Below are 9,877 nucleotides of genomic sequence, written 5' to 3'. Positions count from 1 at the left end.
CGCAAAAGCTCATCTGAACTGCAAATGTTAATTCTTGTGAAGAGTGGCTGGATCTCAGCTCCTAGGCTTAGAGCCGTTTGACTCTTTCAGAGCATTCCTGGAAACTTTTCACTGATCTACCGGCAGGTTTTTTAGGAAAAAAAAACCAAAATTGTGAAAAATAATTGAAGCAACAGCTCGATTATGACGAACGTTTATTTCATAAAAACAGTGATAAAATTATCATTTTTCATCTGTACATTTTTTAACTGTTTTTTATGAAACATTGAAAAAGCGTTTATTGTAGCAAATTATGAGAGTTATTTCCTATCGATTGGTATCGATTCATCTATAAATAACAAAGTTATAAGCGTTCAAAACCTTACATCTTTTCGTGACGGTCACAATTTTAGATTTTCGATTTACCCCCAGTACCTTCCCGTTAGGCGTAGTCTATGTGAAAACATTTGCACATTAGACTGATGCAAAATTTGACACAATGCTCAAACGGATCCAAATTGGGCCATGATCAGCCTCCCAAAATTTGAACTCATTTAGTGAGAAACTGACCACCACAAACCATTTGAAGTTTATATGGGAATTACTATGGAGAAACCAGAATTTCGGTTCATACCTACCTCAAAATTCACCAGTTTGCTCTACTTTAGAAAATGATAGCTAAGTATGTTGAAATTTTTTTCAGCTACAACTTTGTTGAAGACGGATTTTCGAACAAATGTAAGGAACAAAAGTTATTAATGATTCAAGTCACTGATGTCTTATGATGATGCTCAATCAACTGTTCAGCAGGCAACATGGCGCGTAGAAAAGAGGACAAAAATCATGGCTACTATGTCACACTGCAGAATACAGTGTTGCCCACAATACAGTTGCCTAATCTTGCCATATGATTATCAATCTCTCAAACAATTAATAACTATTTAATTTGACGTTTGGCTGAAAAACGATTTTCTGCAAAGCTGTAGCTGATAAAAAATTCCATAAGAATAGCAATAGAGCTTGTTACAATCTGTAAAAAGGCTATAAGACAATGAACAAAAAGTTTTGTTTTTACTTAGTAATTTTCATATAAACTTCAAATGGTTTGTGCCAAGTCAGTTTCTTATCAAATGAGTTAAATCTTTCGGAGGCTAATCAGGACCCGATTTGAAACCGTTTGAACACTATGGAGCGGAAATTTCAATTTTTGCATCAGTCTACTGCACATGTTCGTCACTGACAGCATTGTCACTGACATGGTTTACTTTGACAATGACTGTTAGTTCAAATGAGTAACCAAAGCAGAATTTGAGTATAACTGTGCATTTTCGAAATTTTCCAGAATATTTATTTAAATTTTGTTTGCGTCACAGAGCTACTGAATTCAGTCACTTTTATAATTACATTGGGAAACGGCTCTTATAATAGCCCAACTATTAAAATTTCCTGTTCTTGAATTTGTATTAGAACAATACGTTATATGGACAGTACAAATGGATATTTTTGGATACCAGTGAAATTTTGTCAAAAAATGTTTTCCTTCGAAATTTTTACATGGGCTCAATATTACGGACCCTGATGCTGACATTTGCGACATTGACCCTATTTAATGACATTTATCCGCATTGGCAAATTTAGTGAAACCATAATTATAATTGACAAAAACAATAGCATTTTTTTTTTATGATTCACAAAAGAATTAAATCCAACCCACTCCCATCATGGATGTAATCACATCTCATGAAAAATTATCCCATTTCTACACGTCATTAATAACACCTCCTGATACACTTCCGCCCTCCCTTGCAGATAATCCGCTTTATTTCCTCACCCCTTTCACTCCGCTAGCGATCGGTGCTCACTACACTACGCATATCTAATAATTTCATCGGATTTGGTTTCCGAACCTGCCATGTGGGTGCCCCATTCGGACCAGGTTCTGTGATTTTTCTTACGCAAATGACCCACCACGGACGAATTTGTCAGTAGCAGAGACTCCCGAGATGAAGGGTGCCCAGCGCGCAACTGATGGCTTCAGCAAGTGTTGATTGCTTGACTACTTCCACCAATGCTGCTGCCAGAGCCAGGGAATGATTTATCGTGTTGAGCAAAATAAAAGCCAACTCTCATTTACGAACGCAACAGAGCATCGATCCGAGCTTAGGTGTTAATTCGAAACTGGAAATCTAGTAAATCTTCATACGCAGCAGCAACAGCAGCAGCAGCACTGAAGTCCGCCCACCATAGCCGTCACATATTTCTTGGCGGATATGCTTAGAAACGTTACAAGCAACTCGGCAGGCAAATATTTTGACGGATTGTGGGTGTTTCGAGATTTAACTGATTTTTGAATAATCCCCATTCGGCTGGAACGAGCTGCTGCGAGGTACAGAAATCATGCTTGGACGCACACTTGCTCCGGCTCACTCCGCTTGCGCGTTGAGGGGAGTGACTGTGGCAGGCGGACAGATGGTAGCATGTCAAGTGCTTCCACGGAAGATGAATCGATTCGGATTGCTTAAAGTGACGGATTTGGGCGGATGATTTGTGCCTTAATGGTTGGACATGCGGAGTGCTGCCACTGCTGGTGTGGTTGTTTTTGTTTGAATCGGGTTAGAAACCCGAATGGCGTAAGCCCATTGTTATGACAAAGGTTATGATTTGTTTACGGAAGTGTTGAGCTGGTCTAAGATGAAGACAGTTGATTCAATTCATCAACGGGGTTTCGAAATATTGGGTAGTGTTTGAAAGTTGATCGTCTCCAGCAGATGACAATCCATCGTAACTGAAAGCGGCTGGCTCAGGATTGAGATCTGCAGAAATGATTTTTATTTTCAACGGGATCCAACGGATTGTAGACCATCAAGTAGCATTCGTAGCTCAAAGCGTTATTTTTTATATAGGATACAGCTGGTTTTGGCATTCTGAACACTTACACGTCATCAATAATCATCCAGATTGATTTTTATTATTTTATTCTTTATTATCCCTCTGAAACGGTTCTGGTTCAGACATTTCGCGGATCCCAGTAGATTACACTCAACCGGGATATGTAACATTCTACAACAGATTTACATGAAAATTATACAGAATTTGCAATGTTTCGCGACATGAACAGATTCTGTAATGTGGTCACCGGAAGGTTTTTAAAACAATTCTGTAATTTTAATGTTAGCTTACTTTTCGAACAAAGTTTGATTCCCCAAATGCATTGCGTCTATAAATTCACCTTGTGAAGGTTTTATACAGAAATATACATTCTAAAAAACTGGCTTGTCCATTTCAAGAGCTGCCATTCCGTTTTTTGTATGAAACATATGCAGAGGAATAAATTCAACCTTACATTGGATGTAAGAAAATTTGTCTTGCGTGTACTATTAAGAGTAACACCGAATCCCGTTAGTTCACCTTCCATTAGGGATCGTCCATTAATTATGTCACACTTTTAGGGGGAGGGGGGGGGGGGTTTGGAAACTGTGACGAGCCTTACAAAAAACAATTAAGGTCCATATAAAAAATGTGACAAAGGGGGGAGGGGGGTTGAAAATGGGCCCAAATTTGCGTGACATAATTAATGGACCTTCCCTTACCACGATGGTGACGTTATGGAGACTTAAACTCAATCGAACGTAAATTGATCCCACCTTAACCTTTCAATCACGACCAGCTCCGGAGCAGCTTATTTTGGGGTCAACGAAACTCATCCTTACCACACAATCGAGCTACGGATGAAACATGAGGAAACTCGTCAAAACGAAAATAAACAGTCACAAAAGTCATGATGACGAAAGCAGTACACTTCAATATAACTGCAAGTAGGTATCGATTTCGTGACGTTCTGCATATGTTTCGTTGATGTTGCTGCTGGTTGTTATGATTGTCTTCTCTCTGCCTACCATCATCCTGATCGCGAACCATGATCCACCCCCCAGCGTGATGAGGAATGTGTCACTTCATCACTCACCCTTCACCACCGCAAGGCTGGGCAAATTGTTGCTTTCTTTCGTTTTGCATTTCTTTCGAGATTTGGCCCCTCAGGCTTCCCCTGCGCTTGGAAACGATCCGAGAAGTAGTAGAATAAGGAGATGACATTCATCCGCTTATCTCAACACGACTGCAAACATTATTACATTTCAATTTTATAATTTATTCAAATCCATATCTCGGCAGTGTATCTCTCAGTGTGCCATATTTAGACGGAGTGTTAATCGAACAGAGAATGCGGGAAGAAAAAGCTGAGAGCTGATACTCCTCCCCGCTTTGACAAGGCGCACAGCTTCCGAAAATTCACGAGTGAGATCGCTTTCGCCAGAGCCAGCCGAATAATCACCGTTTTGGTGGACAGGCTTCCCGTTTTGGTCCTGCCTGCCCCTGAGGCGGTGCGGGTTCGATTGCATTTTCAGCTCACCACCGCTTCAGATCACTCCCGGGATTTGCCTAATGTGCTTTTGACAGCTGGAAGAGACGCTGATGGCTTTGTGCTGCTTTCTTTTAGTGTGTCTATCACAAAAAATCTCGCAGACACTTTACTCCGAGGCAGAGAGCATAATTTATGCACGCCTTAATGTTTGTGTCCCATCGGAGTAACGAGACGTCGTCGTAAGAAGAAAAGTACACAATCGCAGAATTCCGCCTGAAGAAAAAAAAAAACGTGCAAATCAATCCTCAAATAGGTGGGCGTACTTGTCTGATAGGATAGACTTTGTCGAGTGGCAATCAATCATGGCTGGAATTATTTTGTCAATGCAATTTACAGTTAAAATCAAAATGTAATTTTCTTTTATCATTCCAAAATAACTCAACCATCCTGTGGCACATTCCCTCAGCAACAAATCAAAATCCACTCCCCGTGGCGCGAGAAACAAGCCCGTCCAAAACCCCTAAACGTTTCCCATCATCAGCCAAGCAAGCCGGACTATCCTGCTCCGCACAAAGGACACCAATCACCGATGGAAACTGTGTCCAAACTTTAGGACTCGCCAGATCAACTCTGCATAATACAGTGACAGTTTGGAACAAAGGCAAAGCACAACCGCACCATAAATCAAAATCGCTCTGAAAGCGTCTACCTACCTCCCAAGTCGCCCGGGCCCAGCGGAAACATACACAGTAGGGTACAGCTGCCAAGAAGATGTCCTTCGGGTATTATTGAGAGTGCCAAGGCCCGGGTCCGTTGGTTCCCACGTGCTGTTGATAAAGTTGTCAAAATATTTGAGTCCCAGAATGGTTTCAGGTCTTTTACCTCGTTTCAGCTGCAATGCGTTATGGCAGTTATGATTCTCGAGATGGAGTTGGAATTTTTAAACAGCTAGCTCAAGGACATTTTGAGGTAAAGTAGGAACGAAATTGATTTTCTCGGTTCTCTTGGCATGGTTGGTTCCATATCTTTGAAACGAAGATTCTAGTAACTGCTACTACAGGAGCCCCATTAAGGGCGAATACCTGTTAAGATCAGTAAAGAAAGGGTAGTTTTTGGTTTTTTTTAGAAAATTACAATATTTATTTATTTATTTATTTTATTACAATAAATGCAATCACTTTGGGTTTTCAGTATGTTATTAAGCAATATTTCAGCTATATTTTCGGAGATTTTCAGACAAAAATATGATTTTTTTTCTGCTGTTGGAAGCCCTGCAACCAGACAGACGCAAACAATGTTTTTGATGCTTGCGGGTCAGCGTTGTCAGCACTGGAACATCGGAGAAAAAAAAAAGAGTTTTGAAATCTTCATTAAAATATCTAAAATTTGACATAGGATTTTTTTTAAATTCGCAAAATTACCAAAAATTTAAAAAAGACTAATTAAATACACGTCAAATATCTAAAAGCTGGAATATCCAAAAAATCCTATGTTAGATTTTGGATAGCTCATTTTTACATCACGGATAGAAGAATCAATACATATAAAACCCAAATGTGTGTGCCCGATTTTTGAAATGTTGATGTTTCAAAATAAAATTTTATGAAAAATTAGAACATTTGGATTTTTAACTATTTATTTGATTCAAAATCAAATAAATTACAAATAATTATAACCTAGGTGCTCAGGTTACTACTTACCAGCCTTAATTGTTGTGATATTGATTGAAAATAGAAGATTGTAAAAAAACAAAATAATTGTAATATGGCGGAGGCATCGAAGTTGATATTCATGGGGCATTTGTGAAAAAGTTATTTTGGTTTCAAGAAATCCTTAAGAAATTCATAAGGTTTTGAAATGGTTTTTATGAAGAAAATTTGTATACTGAAAAGCCATTTTGCTTGATCCTTACCCGTTTAGATTTATGGCAGCATTTATGGCGGCAATGTTGCCTACAAAATGTTAAACGTCAAAGTTTGTTTATCTTTCCATAGTTGCGCTGTGCGATTCTGCGTTCTCCCGATGGCTTGGAAGCAGTTACTCAGAAAGTGTTCACAACATTTCGCATTTCACACAGCTGTAACCTCGATCATTCCCAAAAAGATCCCCATCTTCCGGATGGTTCTGGAAGTGCACCATCAAACGATGCAGGAATGTACGGTTGAATGATTTTTTTCCAAGTGATGACCCTTTCGCCGAATAAAATCACTGCTTTGGATCGGACACCAACTAGTGTCCGCTAACTGACAGTTTCAGTGGTTTGCTGTCGGTACTGACGCAAGTTATACCGATCTTCATCTATTCGCAAGGTCTGGAGAAGGTTGGTCTGTTTTCAGGCTGTTTTGACAATGTTTTATGAATTTGAGGACCACGCTCACTTCACTCTTCTCCACCAGATGCTCAGTCGTTGAGGGTACCCGTTCCGCTAAAGAACTAAATTTTACTGAAATCGACTTCCCTTCGGTCGTTAGCATAGCTTGAATTTTTCCTCCAACTTCGTTTATCCTTCGAGATATCCTTGCCATAAAGTTGGTTTTTTTCACTATGAGGATCCATCCTTATAGGTCATTTGTAAACAGAGGAGATTTTATGATACACTTTTAAAAGCCTAGAAAGCAACAATATATGCCTTTTACTCTCATTTAAAACCTTATGGTTTTATGATTGCTTTGATAATGATAGAACAGGTTTATAGAGTATTTTATCAAGACATTAATAAAAATTAATTGATTGATTAATTGATTAACTTATAGAACAGTTTTATGGTGGGATTGAGAACTACTTTAAATTTAATTTTAAAACAAGACAGTTTTTGACTTCTCGCCAGACTGTAAAAGGTTTTTAAAACAGCAAAAAGGTGAACTACTAAGCAGGAACGTTTTACACTGTGAAATGCTGTATTTAAAATAAATGGGTTATTCATTGCCATTATAAAACCATTTGAAATCATAGTGGATGCCAAATGATTGCAGAATTGTTACTTGGGTTGTGCCATTAGGTGAGAAAACCACTCTCTGAAAATTCCAGCTCATTAGGATGTAACACGAGCTGGCGCTTTTGATTTAAAATTTGTATGGGGATATTGGTTGGAATTTATGGAGAAATAACATTACTTCATGCTTTCGTGCATAGAATTGAATAAGCAATTTCGATTAAGCTCAGAATTTTAGCAAACGTAGTTTAAACTATAAAGCACAACTTTGCTGAAGACAACATCACGATTCAAGTTAGTATTATAGAGATATTAATGAATTATGTGCATTCTGCTCGTATAATGCAACAAAATACAGGCAGCTTATGCAACGTATCAACTAGATTACCACTAAAAATAAATGTTTATTTTTTCCACAGCCTGGATTCATGTCATTAGGTGCGATAACCACTCTCTGAATGTTTCAGCTCTTTTTGACGTTGCACGGGTTGGCGCTTTTGGTTTTATGTTTATATTGGAGATTTGGTTGAAATGTTCATATACATTCAAAAACAAATATCTCAATAAATCTAACTGGATCCATGATGCAATCTTCAGCAAAGTTGTTACTTATTGATTGAGCTGCAAGTTTTGAAAACCTGGATCAAATCGATAGTAAGGAAACTTTTTTATGGTCGATGAAGTGTAGGAGTTTCATTTTTCATTTTATCAAAGTTCACCATTCATAATTCAAACTAAAAGCGCCAGCTCGTATTATATCCAAATGAGCTGAAATTTTCAGAAAGAGGTTTTTTCACTTAATGGCACAAATCAAGTGGTTGGCCGGTGGGAAATTAGAAATTTTATTTTTGTGGGCCAGTCTATTGTGATATATATCTAAGTGTTTTTACGTTATGCCTGCCTTGAAAATTCAGTATATTAAACAGGTTATCTATACCTGCATGCCATATAACAATTAAAACTTAGAACTAAAACTAAATCTTATCTAAGTATACGATAACTTAGATATTGCTACCTACGGACATTTTTCAGAATGATCAAGAGCTGAAGATCGTCGTTTATTATAATTGAATCGAATTTAACCTCGCATTTTAATACTGAGGCAGCTCTTGCTTCAACTGTAGAAGTAGTTCGCGATTCAAGAGCATAATTAATTTCATCTATGGTTTGCAAAGGAAGAATTGGATCAAAGCTTTATTCCATAAATGTTCGATATTCCTCCCAATCAGCTCTATGGCAATTGAAAGTAGAGCTTTGAATTTATAAGAAATTATTTCTTGAGATATTTTAAAAGTTACGGCAAGGTGATCAGAACCGAAGTCAACATGGGTAACCAATTGACTACAAAGTTGACATGAATCAGGTAAGACCAAATCAATAGGTGAGGGATTTCTTGCTGAAAAAAGCATGTTGGGCTGTTTGGTTATTTAATTGTGTAATAACCTACGGAACGCAATCATCAAACAGAATATTACCATTGGAATTGCTTTGAGCATTATTCCATGAGCGGTGTTTTGCATTAAAATTACCAATAATGATGAGTTTAGACCTTTGCCGGGTAAGTTTTTGAAGCTCACCCCTGAAAAAAATATTTTGCGGACCTACGCATTGGAATAGCAAGTTTGTTAAGTTTTCCAAATTTTGTTTCTACAGAAACTCCAAAAGTTTAAAAAACTATGATTTCTAATGAAGAAAGAATTTTATGTTTGATTCGTCTATGAACAATGATGGCAACGCTACCACAGGCTCCATCAAGACGATCATTTATATAAATGAAATAATTTGCCTCCTTTTGAGCTTTATGATCAGGATTAAGAAACGTTTCAGTTATAACGACAATATGCGCGGAATGATCTCTCAAAACTAAAATAGCTCATCTGCATTATCTTAAAGAGATTGAGCATTCCAGCATTCAAAATATTGAATGATTTTAAATCCATTCCTGAATTTCAAAGGTATGAAAATATTGTTCGATAAGTTTACTCCTGTTTGAATAGGATCAAACATGGATTGAGTTTTCAGCATATCATTATTCATGTTAATTAATGATTTCTGTAAAACTACCATTTTAGGAGCAGTAATGCTTCCTTATTTAAAATTATCAAAATTTTCGTTGTTGGCTAATGTTGGCCAGTATTAAGATTTCTGCCCGTTGCAATATCAGCATACACACTAAGATTTTGTTTCCGTGTTCGGTAAATTTTACCGAAATTAGAACAGCTGAACGTTCGGTAAAACTTTGACCTTCATTTTAAAGGGTATTGAATTTGAAAATAATATCAAAACAAGTTCAACCTTGTTTAAATTATCAAATCTTGTCATTTTAGTGGAGATTTAGTTTCAAAGTAGCTGAAAAGCAATTGAATTGAATTGCATAAATTTTACCGAAAAGTACAGCTGTTCAGATTTCGGTAAAAAATTACCGAAAAGTGCAGCTGTTCAGATTTCGGTAAAAAATTACCGAAGTCGGCGATAATTTCTAAGTCTGTAGTTAGCTCCATTTACACGCTGAACATTATTAGCAGCAAGGGGAGCAGGTTTAGATGGAGAATTTAGAGCAGGGGTGATCTTTGTATCTACGGTTACAAAGGTAGAATTTGTTCCTA

This window comes from Ochlerotatus camptorhynchus, unplaced genomic scaffold, assembly GCF_037179485.1.
Source record: "Ochlerotatus camptorhynchus isolate MF236.1 unplaced genomic scaffold, CSIRO-AGI_Acam_v1.1 ptg000128l, whole genome shotgun sequence".
Lineage (NCBI taxonomy): Eukaryota > Metazoa > Arthropoda > Insecta > Diptera > Culicidae > Ochlerotatus > Ochlerotatus camptorhynchus.
Note: the sequence above shows the minus strand (reverse complement) of the source record.